The sequence below is a fragment of the Pipra filicauda genome, unplaced genomic scaffold, assembly GCF_003945595.2.
Source record: "Pipra filicauda isolate LSUMZ 115617 unplaced genomic scaffold, ASM394559v2 scaffold174_size2080704_pilon, whole genome shotgun sequence".
NCBI classification, from domain to species: domain Eukaryota; kingdom Metazoa; phylum Chordata; class Aves; order Passeriformes; family Pipridae; genus Pipra; species Pipra filicauda.
The window spans coordinates 1,374,135-1,396,407 of NW_024104262.1; the positions used below are offsets into that span (position 1 = coordinate 1,374,135).

General features: G+C 38.0%; 1 protein-coding gene across 1 annotated transcript in view; it reads left to right on the forward strand.

The window, feature by feature from the left end:
• Positions 1-22,273, forward strand: part of NDUFAF2 (NADH:ubiquinone oxidoreductase complex assembly factor 2) — a 54,261-nt gene that overhangs the window by 5,556 nt on the left and 26,432 nt on the right. The window lies entirely within an intron of this gene.

A 22,273-nucleotide genomic window follows, 5' to 3' on the forward strand; every position in this document is an offset into this window, starting at 1 on the left:
AATCATGTGGTAAATAGAAGCATCACAGGATTCACTACAAATCCTCACCTGCTTTGATTCAAGTCACTACAGTAGATGTAGTCTCACCAATATCCTAAGCTCTTGAATGTCCAGGTCAAACTCAAGATGTAGGAACTGTACCCTGAGACCACCTTTACATGTTTGCTGTCAAAGGAAAGTTGACTTGTGTTCCTGGTTTTGACTGTCTCTGAGTAACTAGGTTATTAGGAGAAGAGCTAGCAATTTAAAATAAGTTGTTGTAAAGAAGTGGTATCCATTGTCAGTGATGTGCAAGTGCTGGTTTTAACATATATTTTGCCTTAATTACAAAAGTTCTAATGAGTAATGGCAAAAAGATATGAGTTTGCAAGAGTATCGTATTCTCTTGAGTGAATATAGAAAGGATTGGCATTTTGGAGAGGAAGGGAAGACAGATGTGTCTCAGTTTGAAGAGACTGGAAAGTTTGCTAAAGAGGATGAGTTATGAGACAAACCAAACTTCTCTCTCTCAGCAATTGTGAATTCAAAATTAAGGGGCTTTAATCGAGGAAGTGTGGAAAAAACCAGAAGAAATAACAACCCTTTATTAAAAGATATATGTATGTTGGCAAGAACAGTAACAGAACCCAAAAAAAAAAACAAACTAGGCAATAGGCCTGTACCCAAAAAAGTCCCCTTCAAACAAAAGGGAAAAAAAAAAGGTCTGAATGAATACTTCTCTGTCCTTTAGCGCAGTTCTAATCACGATTGGCAGGGGCGCTGTTGGGCTCTGGCGGTCACTGCTCAGGGAGAGGGGTCTGGGGAGGTGGTCTCAGATTGTGGGAGAAGCCGAAAAGAAACCAGAGACCTTTTCCCCAGTGGAAGAAGGGCAGGAGGAAAAGCAGTCCACCCCCACGGGACTCACTGTTGTTCTCAGATGACAGTGTTTCAAAGCTCCTCCTTTTCTCCCAGTGAGCACAGAGACTCTCCGATGAAAATGCAGCAGGTCCGGGCTGGAGACAAAAGACAGCTCGCAGGCAAGTTGAGGCCAGCAGTCAGGGCTGACCAGGGCGAGAATCCAGAACGACAGACTTCCAGGCCTTCTCTCCAAATGCCCGCACGCAGACCCCCGTCTCCGTCTGAGAGAGAGAGAACTCAGCTGTCTGACCTCTCCCCTTCCGAGAAAAGCCCAGCCACCCCCTCCCAAAACTCCTCCCCTCTCCCCCCAGTGTCTATTGGGCCATCCGTTAGGAATGCAGTCTGGCCAGCCAGTTCTTTTGTAAGGCTAATTGACTCCTTTCCCCCTTTCCACTCAAACTCTGTCTTTCCTACAGTGGGGGGGCAGGGGGAAGAAAAAATTCTCCTGGATTTCTAACAAGATGTAAGACTTTGCTGTTTCAGTCTGGTTATCTTATTTCTCTTGAAAGAAAGTGAATGTTTAAAATCCCTAGACTGTGAGAATAAGAAGTCAGTAAACTCAGTAGAAAAAGTAATGGCTAGAAATAGAAAAGGAGTTAAGAAAAATTTTAGTGTCAATATGTAGAGAAAATATCCTTAAAAATTAACTGTTCTGGCCACAGGAATACAGGAGAATTCAAAATTGGATTAGTTAATTTTCTGAAATCATGTTTAATGTTTATCAGAGACTTTTATTTTCAAGTGGGAAAAACAACTATCATCTTCTAAGTCAGGTCAGACATTCAGCACTAACTATAGTGAGATAGGCTTATCTGGAAGTAAAGATGATTCTGTGCTTAATGACATTCTGTAAGTGGTGTTTTTTTACAAGATTACCTTAAAGTGATGACAGTGATTAAATAGTACAACTACACTATGCTTGTCATTAGAGGAACATCCAGCATAGCTCATTAACTCAGAAATGACTCTTCAGTTTCCAGTCTTAAACTGGGTGTGATAAAAGATGGGAATAGACAATTGGGTAGTACTGATTGATGACTCATTTCAGTATTTTGGACAAGTATTTCACTAAATAGACTAGATTTATCAACATAATTCATTTATTTTTTCTTATTATATAACATACTGTCATGGCATTGCCATGGCTTTGGTACATGATTAATTTTTCTTTCTGCAGAAAATATTTTTTAAATTGCAAAACAAATTCCTCATACAGTTTATTACAACCAAATATATCTTACTGGAAATAGCTGGTTCCATTTTTCATTAAAAATGATTTATAAAAACTCTTAGTAACTGGTTTATTTAAAAAATGCAGGAAGATGAGGCACTAAATACTTCAGATGTGGTATATAATTTTTTTTTTGAAAGGCTGATTGATGAGCAGCTTTTATTTAAACTTTTTCAATTTCTTCGTTTGTTCTCTCATCTATTATAATGACTAAGAGTTAAAATGAGTACTGTGAAGTACCAGCATATGCAAATTTTTATAAGAACAGTAGGTCATCATCAAGAGGGTAGTTGATTTCAAAGATTATGTGTCAGTGTTAAAAACATGGTTCAAGTTTTGAGGTTACCTTTGGGGGAACAGCAGACTCAGGTTTGACTTGTTTTGGACCTGCAGCTTACCAGGAACAGCTGGATAAAGCCCGAAGCATTCTGTATTCCATAGGTTTTTGCATGTTGCATAAGCTCTGCACTAGGGGGCCATGTGTGGCCTGAGCTGATCCTGCGAACTTTAATAAAGAAACTGGTAAGCCAAAGTTTCTTGGTACTTTATAAATACCTTATAAATATATCTAGAAATACAAGTGGCATTACCAAGTTTTAGGTGTAAATTTTGTTGCTAATAATTGAACGCAAGCACTGACTACTGTGAGAAACATTTTCTTCATGTGAAATGCCCGCTCACATTTGCATAAAAGGCCTGTATCTTGTGAACAAAGTTTTCAACAAACCAGAAATGTGCAAATAAAGAAGAATCTGTATAAGGAAAAGTACTAAGCATTCAGTTGCATAATACATGTAAGATGTCCTAAATCTGATTGAATGCAGACTTCGATAGAAGTATATACACCATTTTATGAAAGTTAGAAAGATTTATGGTTCTGTTGAGATTAAAGGAATCCTCGGTGCTAGTTTTAGTAATTCCTTATTTTCTGTTTTAGGAAGTGGCCTGTTGCCTTCCTGTGTATCAGAAGTGTAGAGAATTTCTACTTTTCTTAAAAGTATGCTATAAAATATAGTTTTTTATTGAAGACTAGACTGAAACATTCCTGTAATGTGATGATGTAATTTATCCCTGTAATTTATGATGCTTAAGAGAGTGGAAGGAGCAACATCTCTCCAAAGCATATCTTCTGAGGTTAGAGCTATGGTTTTCTTTTGACTCTGAATGCTAGCTTTCTGGATAACAGGAGTGATATCTGAGGAAGAGGCAGAAATTTATTATGATAGTATGAAGCATTTGTAAGCTGATTATTGGGTGTTGCAGGTAATTGTACAGAATATTACTGAACATAAAAGGTAGTTTTGCAAACTAGTTTTTCAAATGTTGCTGGAAAGATGATACATTTGTTTTAGTTTTACATGCCTAATGTTAAGAAACTAATGAAACATAGAACTTGAATTTTGATCAACAAATAGAAAACAAAATTTTAGAAGACTTAATTATCTTGGATGTGAAAATAAGCCTATGGAGAAAGTGTTTGGTGGTTTGTGTTTTTTTCACATAGGAAAGTTTTTTTCTAGATACACACACTCATAGTCCAGCAATACCTGGCAGTTGGAAGCTTATCCAGGTGGTGGCAATGTTGTTTCAGGAACAACAAGCATTGACAGCTGAGTATTACTTTCTGGAGCGATTACGGAATAAACAACCTACCTCTAAAGTAGTTGTGTGTATGTGTGTTTATACAGAAATAAATTGTGGAATGACAAAATAGCTTTTCAATCTGGGTGGTACGTTATGCAGCAAAAGCAAGTGCACTTTGAAGAGCTCACTGCAGATTACAAAAGCATTAACATATGAAAAATCAGTGTTTAGTTGCAGTGATATAGAATCATGGAATCCCTAAGGTTGAAAACACCTCTGAGTTCCTCGAGTCCAACCTTTGATTTGATTTTAAATTTGATTTTAAATTTGACTGTGTCAGCTAAACCATAGCACTAAATGCCGTGTCCAGTTGTTTCTTGAACACTTCCAGGGATGATGACTCCACAGCCTTCCTGGGCAGCCCATTCCAATGCTTAACAACTCTGTCTGTGAAGAAACTCTTCCTGATGTCCAACCTGAATGTCCCCTACTGCAGCTTAAGACTATGTCCTCTCATCCTGTCTCTAGCTGCCTAGAAGAGACTGATCCCCACCTGGCCACAACCTCCCTTAACATAGTTGTGGAGAGTGATAAGGTCACTCCTGAGCCTCCTTTTCTCCAGGCTGAACAACCCCAGCTCACTCAACTCCTCCTCATAAGACTGTGACTCCTACCCAGCTTCTTTGCCCTTCTCTGGACACACTCGAGCACCTCAATGTCTCTCTTGTAGTGAGAGGCCCAGAGCTGAACACAGGACTTAAGGTGCAACCTCACCAGTGCCCAGTACAGGGGCACAATGGCTTCCCTGGTCCTGCTGGCCACACTATTGCTGATTCAGGCCAGGATGGCATTGGCCTTCTTGGCCACCTGGGCACGTGCTAGCTTATGTTCAGCTGTTGTCAGCCAGCACCCTCAGGTCTTTTTCCGCCAGGCAACTTTCCAGCCACTCTGCCCCAGCCTGTGGCAGGTTGTTGTGGCCCAAGGGCAGGACCTGGCACTTGGCCTTGCTGAACCTCATACCATTGGATTCAGCCCATGTATCCAGGCTGTCCAGATCCCTCTGCAGAGCCCTCCTACCCTCCAGCAGATCAACACTCCCACCCAACTTAGTGTCATCTGTGAACTCAGTGAGGGTCCCCTCATCCACGTCATCGATAACGATATTGAACAGGACTGGGCTCAGTACTGAGCCCTGGGGAACAGCACTTGTGACCAGATGCCAACTGGGTGTAACTCCATTCACTACCACTCTCTGGGCCTGGCCATCATGACAGTTTTTAACCCAGTGAAGGGTGCACCTGTCCAAGCCATGGGCTAATAGCTTTTCCAGGAGAATGCCGTGGGAGACAGTATCAAAGGCTTTACTGAAGTCTGGGTAGATAACATCCACAGCCTTTCCCTCATCCACTAGGTAGGTCATAGAAGGAGATCAGGTTGATCAAGCAAGACCTGCCTTTCCTAAACCCTGCTGGCTGGGCCTGATCCCCTGGTTGTCCTGTACATGCCATGTGATGGCACTCATAATAATCTCTTCCATGTGCTTTTCCTTTAGTTGCCAGAAGTGAACTGACAAGAGGCATGGTATGTTAATCTCTCTGACTTGCAAAACCAGGAATAGCAATAAGTAGTCATACAGACAGGCAGTAACTTGCATATTATCTGTTGCTACAGCCAGGTTTGCTCTTCAGTGTGTATATTAGTATTAAACTGAGATGCTGATCTTGTTAAATTCTGCCTGCTGGTATTAAGGTTTATATGCTGTACATTTGTAACTTTTAATTATTGTGGTTTTGGCTTGAAAACCTGTGTTGATTCTTTCAGCAGAGGCGTGTGGAGACAGGATGGTTTGGTGTGGGTTTCTTTTTTTTTAGGTCTCTGATGGCCAAAAAATCAGATAGCAAAGAGAATACTTCTTTAGAAATTTCCTCGTGTTAATAACTTTTTTCTGTAGCGTATAGAGAAAGAAGCAGTGCAGTGCTAGAAAGAGAGTTGTTTTTAATAGGTGGAATAATCTTAGCAGAGTTTGTTAATCATGCTGATTTGAACAGCTGCCACCTGTAGAGCTGAGAGTAAGAGAGCTGAGTGTGTTGCAAACATGATCATCATATCTATCAGGATTGTTGGCATTATGCCTACTTTATGACTAAATTCTATGCCTTTTAGTTTCATTATTTTGAGGAGAATTCAACTTACGTTTCTGGTTCCAAAGGAGGGAAAAAATCCATCATTAATATGCATAGGAAGAACAAATCACCCACTCTGTGTAAGGTTTTAGGGTTTGAAATTGTATTAAGAAACTAAAGAACAGATTTAACCTGGAAGAGAGTGCAAGTGTGTCAGTAGCCAGTACAGGAAACGTTTTTTTTCTAATATGTCTGTATAATTAATTTCAGTGCATTACTTAAATGAATTTTGGTTAACAAGATTATAAATACTGTCTACATACTTTGTGGATTGTGATTCTCATGTAAAAAATTTATGTGTCCACTTCTGCTTGTACCTAATTTGGTATATCTTTTTTTAGAAACTGTTATTATAAAATAAGACTACAAAGAAAATTAAAGCATTTAAATAAAAGTAGTGGGGCTACACTCTCATTTTAAAAGGGAAGATAGAATGGAATAACAAAGAGCTGAACAAAAGAGTGCAGTTGAGAAACCATAGTAAAAGAGATTTAAACATGAAGGTTGGCATGCTACCCTGTGGGCCACTGTAACCTTTTTAATTTCTCCTAAAGAATAGAGAAGGTGGTAAAGAATTAGGTCTGACTTCTACTTTGTATGATAAGTTTCTTGTGTTCTTTATAGATCTTTAGAATACTAAATAAAGTTGCTGTCATCAGAAGCTTGATAGTCTTAAGGTCAGATTTGCAAAGAACTGCTTTGCTTGGAGGAGAGGGAAGAATCAGTTTCATGTTCAGCTTCTGGATACAGGGATAGCATGGAAAGGAAGTACACCAAGAAATGAGTGTGACAGGTTGAGGGAAAGGAAATTGTGAAATAGGGAGATGAACGAGATCTTAATTTGTAAATTGTGAAGGACCAGGAATTAGAATGGGGAAAATCTCAAAAGTGGAAAAAGATGTACAGTGATTGAAAGGACTTTATGATACAGACTTTACAGTTATTATGTATATACACATTGTGTGCTTCCCCAGAATTTGTACTTCCCGGCCATGTTCAGGCTTGTCCGCTCCCCTGCTTTCCTGCGGATTGGCTGGAGAAGCTGCAGAGAGGGGACAGCCTCCATTCGCCCCTTCTCTCCCTGGTTCCTCCCACATTCCTCCCTCTTTTGCCCATGTCCCTATCCTGGTTTGTTCCCCCGCTTGTCTGTCTCATGCTCTGCCCTATGTTCTGGCCCTTTCCCCTCCTGAGCTCATAAAAAGATCGCGTGCACGTGTCAATAAAGGATTCTACTTGCACCCTTCCTCGTGTCCCATCCCCTCTTCGCACCACGGCAGTAAATGTCCCTTCTTTACGACCATGTGCATATGAAATGCAACATGTTATCATTTCATCCTCCTTGAAGTGAAGGACTGATTTGACTATCCTCATTCATCTAGATGATCTGGAAGCACCATCGAGGGGAACTGCAGTCAGTATGAAATTTGCTTCTGATGAGAAGAGGTCAAAGAAGGGGCGGATTCTGGCAGACTTGTGCAGGCAGTGGTCAGTGCTGTAGGAATTGAAAATGTCACAAGCTTTGGAAGTTAAGAAGCTTATGTAGTGATTGACATTTTGTGTCTGTAAGAGGGATATCAAACTCAGGGATGAAGAAAAGTTGGTCCAGAGAACTACAATCAGAAAGGCAGATTGAAAAGATATCCACTGCAAAGTCTGAGGAGCTGAACATACTAGCCACAATAGACTTTAAGAGAACTGAAGTCCTTGAAATAGGGTCACATCCAGTCACTGATATCCAGAGAGAAAGCATCATGGGCAGCAGGGGAATCTCCATTCTGACACCTGGAGCACCTTCTTGCCCTCCTTCTTCACTTGACCTTGGTGTCTGCAGAGCTGACAATATTCTCAAATTGAAATGAGATGCTGTGTAAGCAGATTCTGTGCCAGAGTTGGAAGATGGGCAGCTCCTAGATTTGGGTCTGACCCAGATATGTAATAGCATGGGATAATGTCCAAAAAAATGGAGCCAGAATCTCTTGTGAACTTGAAGGTGAAATGAGGTTGGCTCTCTTGATTAACAGAAGTCTGTCATTGATGAAAGGGAGAGATCTTGTTCTTCCTTTACTTTCTGTCCTTCAAGCTGGCAGTAGCATTCATGAGACCTGTTGCTGTGCCAGTTCAACTCAATTGAAAAAGCTGAGCATGTGGTCCCATGAGGTATGAAGCTGGGACAAAGGAAGAAGGTGGAACCTTTGAGCTAAAAGTGAGGTGGGAGATTGGTGACTCTGAGTGTGGGAACCTAGGAGCACATCCCTTCTTGTGTAGCTTAATCTTTAGTGTTTCTGTAGGATTACGGATGAGATTCTCATTTTTGTTTTGTGTTAGAACAAAACATGGATTTTTTTATGTGCTGAAATAATAAGTTTAGTGTGATTTGTTACTATGATCACAGGTTTTTGACAGGTGTATTAAATACTTTTTTCAGTCCTGAAAGAAGCCATTTAACCCTGTCACCAGAAGAGATTATCAAATTGAGTATTTTAATAGACTTTATAGAAAGTTTCTGCCAGTGGATTCTCTACTAATCAGTCTATGCGGTCTGTGCAGATGCAGTGCGATGGTAAGGTAATGCTTCCAAGGAGCTCTTTGTCAATACCAGACGAAGAGTTCTCCCATTTGGCCAAGGGAAGAAAGTAAATTTAGCTTGATTGGTACACATCCATATGTCATAGAAGTCTACCTGTCTCAGGTTATAGAAAGAAACTTGCAGAGGAGTTTGAAAATAAAGTAGCTTGTAGTTGAAGTGAAAAATAGAAAACCTGTAAAGTGTCTAAAGACACAATTGAATTGCTCACAGTTCCTGACTAGAAAAACAATTGTTGCAGCAGTGTTATAAATTCATGAGTAGGGTAGGATGAGTAGGGTAGGATGCATATGCCAAGTCAGGAGAAAATTACGTTGTTGTAGTTGTGCCTGCATGGCAGATTTAGCAGTGTGGGAAATCAGGAAAGTCTTATTGAAAAAATCTTATGCAAAGAGAACATATACGTTGGAGAGAAATCCTGATTATAGAGGCAAGAGAGCTTCAGTTCTAAAACAATATCAGAAAGAAAGGAGGATATTGATGGCATTCTTCATCATGATTATGTGGAAAGGGAGGATAACAAGACCTGGTTTAGACATGCTGATTTTAGTATCAAGATCATACATATATCTGGAGGTGTCAGAGGGAGACATCTTAAGACGGAAGGAGGCAAATCTTTAAATTCTTAGAAGAGAAGAATGTGTTTTTATGTATGATATGGGTGAACCCTGATAGTAAGCTCACAGAACTGTGGACAGTGCTTAGCAGTAACTTGTATCAGAAAGAAAAAGTAAAAGTGATTGGCATTATATTGTAGTATCTGTACAACAAATATTTGTCTGAAGGATGTTTGTGTTGCAAAGATTGCAGTGTCTCCAGAGGTGAAACACAGAAAGACAATAGGGAATGAAGGACAGCCAGTGCCATGAGGCACTTGCCTTGTAAGTACAGCAAGATAATTATTAGTTACATGTTTCTGAGAGCAGCTGTTAAAACAATTGCTGCAAATGCTGTAGCGCTGGAGCTTTCTAGCTCATTTTGATGACACAACAGAAAAAGGTGGAAGCCAATGAAGTAATGTAGCGAGAAAATATAACTACAGAAAGAAATGGTATGGTAGAGTTTTTTTGAAAGCAGTGTTGTTGACAGACTATATAGAGGAAATGTTATGAAAGGCCAAATAAATATACGATGGCAATAAGGTGAGAGGGGCAAATCTTGTATCAAATCGGAAACTTTTCTCATAATGAATATAGTTAGAAAGAAATGGAATTAGAGGGACTGAAAAGTTTAGGAAAGTGCTTTTCAGTGGGAGCTTTAGTATTGAACGATGATTGATATTTAGGATTCTGTCCATTTCTAACTGCTCTTGGAATCAGCAAAGCAATTCAGAGAGGGGAAGAGAAGAGAAATTAATAGGCATTTAAGATTTAGGAGAGTCTTATGCTGCAGTGGTTTTTATTTTTTTTTCCTCTACCAAGTAGGGAATGTACATTATTTTCTCAAATTAACCCACGGTTCATTAATGCGTATTTTTTATTTAACATTTAGCTTGAAGTATTGCATAAATGTATAGTGTGATATAAAAATGTCAGCATAATCTCTGCAGCTCTCAATTCATTGGCTTTCAGATTGTGCATCTGCTTCTTAGAAGGCAGTAGCTTTCAGTATAATTTGAATTATATTTAAGTATTGGTCCAATTAACATACAATGAGAAATTCAATTATTGTGTACAAGAATGTTTTATCGCTAAAGTATAATATCTAAAATTTACAACATAATCTATTTTATTTTATAAATTGGAAAATTCTGCACTTTAATGTTAGATGGAAATTTTATCAGCTCCATTTGGAAGTGCTTCAACACTCTGTGCGCTAATAAACCTAGAACTTGGAGGATATGGATAAAATAGAAGTAATTGTTTTTGAGAAATAGTGGTGAGGTTTTGAAATAAGGAAGAACAAAGTTAAACCCTAAAATCGAATAGGAACAAGAGGCCAATAATAGTGAATTAATACAATTAGGATGGATTCTTGGTTCCTGTACTTTGCATATATTGCAGCAAGCTCTATCATTAGTACTCTGGATATTTTGAGAAATAGAACCAGATTGTCTTGTTATGCATCCCTTCCTTTCTGGCAGGCTCCACAGATAAAAATAACCAAATAATGTTCAAGAATCTGTTATAACAAAAGCTGTTATAATACATTCAGTAATTACCATTCTTACATCTACCCTAGCAGAAGTTGTAGCTAAAACTTGTTCATGGAAACCATATGTGTCATGGAACATCTGCCTCACATGAAACAAAACCAGAGTTCCCTTGAAATAACATTTTCAGAAAAGTTGAGGGCTCTTTTGTCATGATCAGCAGACAACATTCTAATAATAGCAAGTTTATAAGGGTCAGTTTAATAAGAATAGTTTAAAAGGGAGCCCAGTAATTTTTCTCTGAGTGATTTGACCTCCTTGTTTGCCAGAGCATAAGATTTCACCTAAGTAGTCCAAGTCACTCTGCAGCTGCTTGGGCCTTTTTTTGAGACTAACCTGATTTTTGATATTGACTGGTGCTCCCACATAGTTACTGTCTTTTAAATCAGTAAGTTATACTCAAGCTTAAGAAAGCAATCTGGGAAGTTTTATAGATCAGTTTTGAGGGTTTGGAATTATGGTCAACTATTAGGTCATTCCAGTTCCCATAAAACAGAAGGCAGGGCAGGTAACTGAGGGAGTTGCCAGCAAACAGGAGACAACTTGACCAAAGAAATGATATAGTGATATATTAAGTGATAAAAGCTCAGTACATTGAAAGTCTTCTGCAAGGCAATTATTCTGTAGCTCACTTTGAGGTTTCTTCCCTCATTCTGATAATTAACTGAAGGATTGATGTATACAAAAAGAAGATGCCCCTTTGAATTTTGTATAAACTGAAAGACAGTCTTGTGTTTTGGAATGTGGTATTTGTACTGAAACATCCAGAAGAGAAGAGTATCAATCTTTTCAGTGATGGTAAAGTACAGGTCAGTAAACTCCCCACCCACCCCACCATAACATTCATCCGTGGAGAGAAGAAAACAAATAGGAAGTCAGTTCTTAACTACATTAATAGATAAATCATCTTTATTAGTGAATTTCTCTTTGTGACTTCTTCTTACCTCCTTGCTACATAATAAAGAAATATTTAGTTTGCTTGCAAATTGGAAAAGTGGTGTTGTTTTACATATTTTGTGTCAGTGTCTAGAGAAGAGAGAAACAAATGTTTTTCTAAAGCAAAATATTTGAACTGCTATAATATGCTTGGTAGGCTGTGTGTACATTTAAAGGTACTGTAAGAAACAATAACCAAATGAGAAACTTATTGCTTTACTGTACTCAGGAAAGAACAAACTGTTCAAAACTCTACTAAAGTTTTGATTTTGGTAATTTATGTATCTGTTTTCTATTTTCATCAACATATAATGTAAGTTGAGTTTTAGAAGACACTGTCTCTGTGAACTGTTTTGACACTATAGAAAATTCTTTAAGTTGTATTGAAACTAATTAATTTCTGGGGGTTTATCACTGCAAAATACTGTAAAATCAATAGTGGGTTCAAATGACTGATTTGAGAGCATTTGGAATGTTTTGAAGGCCTTTCTATTTTCTTCTAAAAAGAACAGAAAATTATATCTAATTTTTTATGTAAAATAAAAAAGAAACAGATAATTTTGCATGGATTATTTTGAACCCTTTCAATGGTAGAGTGAGATAATGAGGAGAAAAATTACTTGTCTCAAGCTGGCAGGGAGTGTATCTGGGCTGGCTCTATTTTAGTGCAGCTCAAATTCTAACATAAGAAAATTGCAGAAATTTACAATTCAAAGTGTTTCATCAAGGAGAAATCTACAGATTGTTATGACACTCATTTAGAAATTCAGCATGAAGATGGATGTCTCATGAAATTTGCAGCTGCTGGTTGAATTTATATTTCCATAAAGACCATCAACAGTAGCAGCCTGCAGGGGAAGTGGGGGAAAAAATGACAAAAATTGTGAGGCTGGCATTTTTTCCTCAGCCTTATAGTAGCAAATTACTTGTAGTAAGGTCTTATACTGACCAGGATTAAAGAGAAATATAGGCAGCCAGAAGGGAAAGATTTTTCAGTTTAATTGATTTGAACTAGGAATGTCCGAATTTTGATATTGAAATACACATTTAGTCATCTGCACATATGTAAAATGCAACTGCAAATCAAAAGTGTCCTTAAACTGAAAAATAAGATTCTTACTGGTAATTATAGAATATTTATCATAGAAATAATTTGATTTTATAATAAATTCCCAGGATAAAAAAATTAATGGTATTAAAATACGCTAAAGTAGGTTGTCTCCTAAGGGTGAAAATCTCATCTTTACTTTCTCCCTCTCATTCATACGCACACATAGATAGGAGAGGATGTGTAAGATCTGAATTTATTTTTCTAAATAACAAGTCTCATTTTATTGATCATTTAAAAAACAAACATGCATTCACAAAAATAAATCCATGTTGTCAAAACAATTAGTAAGAAATGACATTGAGACAAATGCTATAACAGAATTGAACAAATTTGTCTTTTTTATTTAGAAAGTTTTGTATATTTCTGTCTATTTCTGGTTTTGTGAAAGGATCAGGGCAGGAGGGGGAAAAAGTTAAATACTTCTGAAGTATGTCCTTTTTTGATAGAAGAATTGTTATCAGCTTTGAGAGATTCTAAGTCCCTTGACAACTTTGTTTCAAAATACCTGTGCATCTTAAGACTATGGAAAAGTTTAATGGTTAGCTGTTTTCATTCATCTTGGTGTTGGGAGATTTCTTCATGCAACTCCCAGGCACAGCAAGGCAGATGCACCCACCGAGCTGTGCTTAGAAGCCTTTTCCTTATAGTCCGTGGTCTGCATCTGTGCCATCCTATGCTGCAGTTCCGTCATGTCTTGCAAGGTCAATAAAAATAAGTTTTGAGGTCAGTAGACACCTCAGTGTTGCAGAAACTGAAAAGTGACTTCTCCATAGCTGGACAATGCAGAGTTGTGCCTTTGTATAGCTAGACACGAGTTGGTAGGTTTGATATCAGAGTGGTTTCTTACTGTATCACATATCTTAGCTGCTCACACCAGAAAGGAATGAGTTAGAATGCTAATGAGGTTAATTGAATAATTTTACAATAATGAGAATCTCTATAATAATGTCATTATTTCTGAGAACTTGCATTTTAGAGATTAAATTGGTAAAGTGTGGTAAACTGTAGTAAAGTATTTTTAATTTTACTTTTAAAAATTAAAATATGGTTTAGGAACCTACTAGTCTTTTTTTTTTTTTTAAAAAAAAAAAACATACGTAAAATATCAGGATGCAAAAGATGGTTGCCAGATCCTGCTCTTTGGCTGCCAGGCCTATGGTTATATTGTCAGCTGGGCAGCAGTGCCCTTGGGTGCAGTAGCATTATTTGTTATGCTGGGGTCTGTGCTATCATGGCCCTTTAGGGTGCTATTTTCTGAGATCTGAGGGAAAGGAGTCCCTGTTACCCCTTCACGTGGTTGTGTCGACCCTGACTGCCTCATCTCACAGGACTTAGCCATGAGATTATTTATAAAGTACAAAACTTCCTGCTTGACCCAGATCTATGATGAAATGGAAAATATTTTCTCTTTTGGCAACCCTGGCAGCCTCTACTGATATGTACATTTATTTCAGTCTTTGTTAGGTATTTTATTTCCTTGAACTTTCAGTATTTTCTTTATTGTAGCAGGCTGCACTTCACAAACATCCCTACAAACTATTTGCCTGTTCAGGGTCATGCTGTAGTCACTTATCCTGTCTTATTGAAATTGCTTCTTCTTTTTCCAAGGAAGAGCTTTTGCTCTTTGCTTAGATCCCCCTGATCTTGCCTACCTGGCTGTCCCTCTGAATCCATGCTAACCTATTCCCTTTTATCAACCTTCCTTTCAAAATGGCATTTTGGTTGTCATCAGCCTAGCTAAAAATGTCAATGAAGTGCCAGGTAGACTGCTAGGGTCCCACAGACTTCCTGGGAAGTCTGCATCAAGTTTTGGCTCTGTCCTTTGCACATGTACACCCCTGTCCCGCCAGTACCTTTTCTTCTTGAGCTTTCACAACAGTATTTCTTGTGTTCTTCCTAAAGCTGTATTTCAACCCATGAAGAGTAGTATTTCCCCTGCCGGATGACCCAAGAGGCTTTTCTGAACACAATATATGCATTCAGTGTGTCTCCTGATTGACTGTGACATTTGCAGAGGGGTCAGGAGCTTAATCTTGTTCTACTCTTGATTTTCAACAACACCATCAACTTCAGAGCCATGTTGCCATGTTTAGAGGGGGACCACTTCCACCTTTTTGCAGTGCCTGAAATATTGGGACCTCTGTTCATTCACATTTTGCTCAGATGTGAACTTTGCAAGAGTTTTTGTGTAATTACTTTGTAGATGTGAACAAGCAACTTAACTACAGCAGGAGTTTATTTGTTGTGTTCTATTGATATATCTGCATCCCAGTTTTTCATCTGAGTCTGTGTTTGTGAGACTTCTGTTAGTGAAAGGAATAGGTGGGGTTGTATTCACACAGATGCCTTTTCTTATGTTCTTAAAATGTGCTGTCTTGTAGTACAAGTGCAGCTTCAAAGACTGATTCTGTAATTCATATAATAAAATGAGTGGCATATAAATTTTACAATAAAGAGTAATTTTTTAAGGGTGTTAGGATATGCATATACATGAAGTGGGTAATAAATTTCACAGACTTTAGCTGACTTTTCTGCAGTTGTAGTCTTGTGTTGACTGTGGCTGAAATACATGAGCATTCTTCCCTAACCTCTGCAAAAGAAAGGAAACACAGTAAAACAGCAGTACCAGTATTCTTTAATTCTTCAAGTGCTATGCACAGTATTAGCTGTAATTGTCTTCAGACCTTGTATAAGACTGAATTTCCTTTACAAATCTCACACCTGAAATCCTTTTGTAAAATTCATTAAAATGTACTAAAGATCAAAAATAGCATTAGTAGTTTGAGAATATATGTGCAGTTAGTTGTAATAATTCCTTTTATTCTGGAAAATGGAAATGGAAAATGGAAAAGTGGTAAATGAGCGTTTGGAAATGATTTATAATTGAAATGTAATTAATCATCCAGACCAGTCCATAACACTGCTGTGTTTGGTCATATTGCTTAATAGGTGTTCTCCACAGCTGTGACTTTCTTTTCATTTTGTTTACCATTTGTACCATTGCTGTCATTTGCTCATTTCTCTTCCCTGTGTGGATGCCTTTTTGTTCATCTTCCTGCATTATGTTTTTATTTATAAGAGTACAGGTTATTGTGCACTTTCTATCTGCTCGCTAAATTCCCTTTGTATGTGGTAAGTTCCCATTTTAAGCTGTTTTTCATACATTTTAAAAATATTCATTACTTCATTCTTGAATTTATTCACATTTTGACAGTAATTGGTAGGAAACTGTGTCTTGAATCAGATAGACCAAAAGAAATCAAAAGAACAGTTGGGAGAAAGCTTCTGCATGCCAGAGCACTGAGCATCCATCAGCTCTCCAAGGAACTGTCATTTGTACTAGTATCATTTACATTTTCGTTTTGAAAAAAAAAGAATGTTGAATAATTCTGGTAAGCTTATTGTAGATCCATTTACAGAACAGAGGTTCTTTGTAAAGACATAGTATCTGTTGGGCTTCATAGATGAGAGCACGGACTGGGAACTGATGGTGGTGCATCCTGCTGCCAGATTAAGAGAGCTTAGGGACTAGAATCACAATGGACATTTAGCAGAGGGATTTTGTCTGTCCATTGAAGGAAATTGCTTCTCAGTAAAATGGTATTTAATTAATTACCACAGTCTCAGATACAGCAGGTTTTCAAAACATAAGGTTTGTGTGAACATATATAAACACCATGGACACTGATCCTCGAGAAAGTTACTGTCATTGTCAGCTGGCAATTCTTTTGGGAATTGTGATGCTTGTATTGCACGTATGTCTTTTTCTTTGATGGAGCATGTTCCCAAAAATGGAACAATCACCCTGGCTTCGTTTCAACAGAAATCTGAAGAAACATATCCTCTTTTGGAATTAAAATAATACTTGCCGACAAGCTCTGTAAAGCCAAATGTATTGTTGTTAAGATGTAAATATAAATAGCAAAATGGAAACAAGATTTTTGACCCCGAGTGCCTAGTCCTTACAGTTTTTTGGGACTTGCTGATTCAGCACTTAAAAAGTTTAATATTGCGTGATCCTGCATCACTGTAAAAATGGAAATCACTGATCCTGATTATTTTGAGGTTAGTAGAAATCAGAACCGTAGAACAAAGCAGTCTGGGGCCTCGCTTGCTGGTCTTAAAAGTTGAAATGAGTTTCTGTTATGATTTTACAAAGCCTAAAGCATTTTAGATGACTTCAAGTGTATGAATTATTGGAGAAAATATAATTATGTCTGTATGTTAGGTGCAAATATTTAACTTCTTGTATTTTGTATTGATGTATTGTATTGAATAAATATAATGAACTAATGGAAGTTATTAATTTGTCACTCAGCAAAAGTTAATTAACTTCCTAGAAATATAAATTTGGAAAAAATAAAATTGTAATTTTGAGGGAAAAAGATATTATTTTTAAATATTTACGTATTTTCTAAGGTAAAAATAATTATTACAGAAACATTGGAATTCTGACCACAAGGTAACATGAAGACAGACTCCCTCAGCTAAAAGTCTATGCAAAAGAAGGATATCAGCTTTCACAAAATAATGTTCACCTTTAAAGGGGTTCTTTTTTCAATGTCTTCACACTTAACCTTTTTTCCTGCTTCTCCAGGGGAGATGAGAACTTCGTATCTTGCTCTGAAGGTGATGGGCTTCTCCTGCAGCTTATAGAAAAATAATTTACGTTTGTTACCTCTAGAGAAGTAGTTCTTCTTTTCTTTGCCTGAAGAACTGCTCATAGTCCCATTGCTTTGCTAACTTAAGTACTTCACATATAGCAAAAGCTAGTTTGTTTGGTGGTTACCAAACGGGAAAGAAATGGGGCATCTGTTCCATGAGTGTTTTGAGATAACTGCTGAAAAAAAACTTTAGAAACCCTTGGTTTGAGTAGGTGATGTTTATGTCGTGTTGCTGACAATGAAATGATATGCTGTTAGTAAGTGAAGTACAATATAGTCTCTTCAAAGTACATACACTTCACTAAATAGGTATGCTTTGAAAATGCTTGTTTCATCTTGAAGTTTACAGCAGTGCTGTGCAACTGGAATTTAGGCCATTTGTCATAAATTCACAAAGGCTGCATATACAGTCTATGCATTTAAGAAAAAGGTCTTTAATTAATAGAGTGTTTCTTCCATGAACTCTTACCATGCAGACATAGCAAATCAGCAAGCTAAAAGAGTCCTGGTCCTGAGTTCTCCTGAACATCTGATATTCAGTTTGAGGTAGCTCCATGCATGCGTGAGAGGGGAATCCTGTTTCCATCTGCTGACTGCAAAACATGCTGATATTTTGTAGTCAGCAGGGGCTCTTGCTCACTTTAGGTACCAAAAACATCCCATTCCCTGTTGATGGTCCCATTTCTCCTTTCATTGATCATATGTGCCACAGTCTATTCTAACTGTACATGTTAAACAAAGTTGTTTGAAGGTTAACAGGAAACTTTTTCCAAATAACAGTTTTGTGAACAGTGAAAATCAGTCTAGGGCTCCTGAAGGTCTTTAAAATAGTGTGTATATATTTTTTTCTGTTGGAGCAGCAAGCTCCAACAGAAACTCCGTGACATCCAGAACAAGTGGTGGACCGATCTAGCTGAAAAAACTCAATTATGCTCAGAAACAGGTGATCACAGAGGATTCTATGAGGCCTTGAAAACAGCATACGGGCCTACATACCAGGTCCAAACCCCTCTACTCAGCACTGATGGTCAAATGCTTCTAACAGATAAAACCTCCATTCTGAATCAATGGTCTGAACACTTTCAGACTCTTTTCAGTACCAACCGTGTAGTCCAAGACTCAGCAATTCAGTCCATCACGCAACAACCAGTAAAGTATGAATTGGATACTGCCCCCGCTTTAGGAGAAACCCTCAAGGTCATACAGCAGGTGAAAATCGGCAAGGCAGCTGGGGTTGATGGAATTCCACCCGAAGTCTGGAAACATGGGGGCCTTGCACTCCATGCTAAATTTCACGAGTTTGTGGTGTGCTGTTGGGAACTCGGTGAACTACCATCTGACCTTCGAGATGCAGTCATCATCACTTTGTATAAGAAGAAAGGAATTAGATCAGACTGCTCAAATTACCGTGGTATTACTCTGCTCTCCATTGCTGGCAAAATCCTGGCAAGAATACTCTTGAACAGACTAATACCCGCTATAGCAGAAGGTATCCTTCCTGAAAGTCAGTGTGGTTTCAGAGCCAACAGGAGCACCACAGACATGGTATTTGTTCTCAGACAACTGCAAGAGAAGTGTAGGGAACAGAACAAAGGTCTCTATGTAACCTTTGTTGACCTCACCAAGGCTTTTGATACTGTGAGCAGAAAAGGTCTGTGGCAGATTTTGGAACGTTTAGGTTGTCCCCCCAAGTTCCTTAAAATGATCATCTCACTCCATGAGGATCAACACGGTCAAGTCAGATATGGCAATGCACTTTCTGAGCCCTTTTTAATTAAGAATGGTGTGAAACAAGGCTGCGTTCTCGCTCCTACCCTATTCACAGTCTTTTTCAGCATGATGCTCCAAAGGGCCACAGCAGACCTCGATGATCAGGACAGTATCTACATTCAATACCATACTGATGGAAGTCTATTCAATCTAAGGCGACTGAAGGCCCACACCAAGACCTTAAACCATCTTGTCCGGGAGCTGCTTTATGCTGATGACGCCGCCCTTGTGGCCCACACAGAAGCAGCTCAGCAGCGTTTAACATCCTGCTTTGCAGACACTGCTGAGCTCTTTGGGCTGGAAGTCAGCTTAAAGAAGACAGAGGTCCTCCATCAACCTGCACCTCAGGAAGTCCCCCATCATCCCCACATCACCATTGGCCAATCAGAGCTCAAATCAGTCCAGCAGTTTAATTACCTCGGTAGCCTCATCTCCTCAGATGGTAAGATCGACGGAGAGATAGACAACAGGTTAGCAAAGGCATACAGTGCTTTTGGAAAACTCCACAAAAGAGTATGGCGTAATAAACACTTGAAGAAAAGTACCAAGATCAGTGTTTACAGAGCCATAGTGTTGTCTACTCTCCTGTATGGATCTGAATCATGGGTTATCTACCCGCCACCACCTGCGTCTCCTAGAACTCTTCCATCAACGCTGCCTCTGTACAATCTTAAACATCTACTGGTCAGATTATGTGACCAATACATCTGTTCTAGAACAAGCAGCAGTCTCAAGTATTGAGGCCATGTTGATGGGAACACAACTGTGTTGGGCAGGGCACGTCTCCAGGATGAAGGACCACCACCTCCCTAAGATCTTGCTTTATGGTGATCTTGCCACTGGCTGCCGCAAGAGAGGAGCCCCGAAGAAAAGATACAAGGACTCCCTGAAACAACATCTCAGCCTTGGCCATATTGATCACCATAACTGGTCTACTCTGGCCTCAAATCGGGAGGCCTGGAGACACACCATCTATAACGCAGCTGTCTCCTTTGAGAACACACGCAGGATCACTCTCGAGGAGAAAAGGCAACGCAGAAAGAACCATGTTTTGCAGAATACACCATCTAAGGAGTCTTTCTGCTGTGCCTTTTGCAATCGGATATGTCTGTCACGTATTGGCCTCATAAGCCACCAACGTGCCTGTAACAAACGTGGATAGAGCCTTCCCAAATCTTCGTTCACAAAGCCCAGCCATGATGATATATTTTTTTATTTTGTTAAGAAGTTGATATCAGAACAGTAATGATTTGGTTGTACAACAGAACAATTTTAGAAGTCATTATTTTTTTTCATCTGAAAGGTTCTTAAATGGGTTTTTCTAAATGTAAATATGTATATATCAGATTTAGTGACTGTAATGGGAATACTCTGAATATTTTGTCTGTAGAAGAGAGGCTCTTCCTTAGAAGAGACTGAAAAATAAAATATTAATTTTATAATATCTGTGCATATCTATGATTAACCATGTTTTTTATTTTGCAAATATAACCTAGTTTACAATCTTCTTAGGCTATAGATAAGGCTGTAGAAATCTAGAAACTAATGCATTAATTCATTTGCTACCCATTCACATTTCAATTAGTATTTCCTGGCTGGCTTTGACTACCCCTTTGTCATGCCAGCGGGCTGTGTAACTTCTGCTAAATGCCTTTATTTTTGAGCTTTTATACAAATTCACTTCAGTCATGACACATTGATTTTCAGATTGTGATGGAAAGGGTTGGAGAAAATATGTGTGATAAGAAAGTATATAAATCTAACATATGTAAATACTATCTCATTTGCTGAAAGATCTGTCAGTTACTTAAGACTTCTTGGCCATTTTGCCTGCTTGTAACTCCTGCAAATGTGCATTTGGCTAGTTCAGTGTTTTGTGTAAATGATTTTGTATCTGATTATTCTATGTGAATATTCTGTACATCTGATAAATTTTTTCTGAAGTAATCTTCTGTTTGTTTTAGGAGTTATTGGCTGTTAGTCTTTGAATATACTGTGTTATATATATAATCCCAACTTGAAGTATTAATGGTTCTTCAACGTTTCTAAGATCAGTGATCACATGAAAATGAGGTTAAACTGTTCTTACTTGTAACTGCTTCATATGTATGCTCTTACAAGTGAAGTTTCTTGTGTTGCCGTAGCAAAGATCTCAGTATTTATCTGAAAACATGGGAACAAATAATTATGAAGCAAACCAGTCAATATAGTCAATCTTAAACAGGAAAAAACACTTCCCTAAACTATAAAAGGTTTTAATTACAACTGAAGAGGCCTCAGTGTAATCTTGAGTAGACAAGTCTATGTAAATTATTTGACAGTGGTGGTCTGCCAAAAAAAACCTGGGGAAGAAGGCAAATCAGACAGTTTTAGTTTAATTAGTGTTGTGTGTGCATCACGAATGCAGAGAGGCTTAAAAGCCACCAGAACTATTCCAAATAACATTTTGGGAAATAATTTCTGAGTTTGGCTCTACTGTGTGATTTGACTGTAGGATCTACAGAATGAATTTTTACATGTTTTATGAAAGCTTGCAGCAGAATAAGAAGTGGACAATTTTTGTTAAAAACACGAGTCACAAGTTGTGGTAGCAGTTAGAAAAATACACTTCATTAATTTTCCATATGTCAATTTATTCAGACAGTGTAGTATTCAAGTTATAGACAGTTTTTTAAAAGGTGCTGTTCTAGCAGTAAAATCTAGTAACTTTCCAACATGGAGAAGAGTGGTAATCCTGAGACTTGTATAGGATCAGACCTAATTAGACACCTCTTCAGCTTTTCTGGAGATTTTCTGTATGAGAAGAAAGTAATTTTGTAGTTTTGTTTTGCTTTGTAGATAAATAGTTTATAAAATGAAATTATCCATGGTATTGTTGGAAAAAATATATTAAAGCAAGTGTATGAAGTATAGTATTATCAGCATGTAGGAGTTACATACTTATAAAACAAGTAAGTATCAATCATATATCTCTCAACACTGATTAAAAATATCTAATCTTGAGGATGTAGGTATGCTACACTATATTCTTTGCCTGATGGCATATCTTGAAAAAATAAAAATGTTGCATTGCTTAAAAATAAGATGTAAAGCTAAAGAAGGTACTTCGAAAAAGAACTGCAGTTTCTATACAAGTTCTTATTTTACTGCATTAAATACTT